Raw genomic sequence first — 521 nt, 5'->3', positions numbered from 1 at the left:
GGGACCCATTAAACAGAATACTCTAGCCACAGGGGTTGCAAGCCAGTGACTTCTGTGCCGGTCCCAAGCCCGGATAAATAGGGTTGCGTCAGGAAGGGCATCCGGTGTAAAAACATGCCAAATTTAAACATGTGAATCATCATTGTGAATTCCATACTGGATTGGTCAAGGCCTGGGTTAACAACGACCGCCACCAATGCTGCTGACCTACACGGTGCTGGCGGAAATTGCACTAGTGTTGGTCAAAGAAGGAGAGGAGGTAGAAGGATTCGTAGACAGAGAGAGAAGAGGAAAGGCAGGAGTATAGGTCTGAGAATAGGGACTCTTAACATTGGGACAATGACAGGGAAAGGTAGAGAGCTGGTGGACATGATGGAGAGAAGGTAGGTAGATATACTGTGTGTGCAGGAGACCAGGTGGAAGGGTAGCAAAGCACGTAGCATTGGAGGGGGATACAAACTGTTTCATTATGGTGTGGACAGGAACAGAAATGGGGTAGGAGTGATCCTGAAGGAGGAGCT

The sequence above is a fragment of the Monopterus albus genome, unplaced genomic scaffold (genome assembly GCF_001952655.1).
Source record: "Monopterus albus unplaced genomic scaffold, M_albus_1.0 scaffold655.1, whole genome shotgun sequence".
NCBI classification, from domain to species: Eukaryota; Metazoa; Chordata; class Actinopteri; order Synbranchiformes; family Synbranchidae; genus Monopterus; species Monopterus albus.
This window is presented reverse-complemented; position numbering follows the sequence as displayed.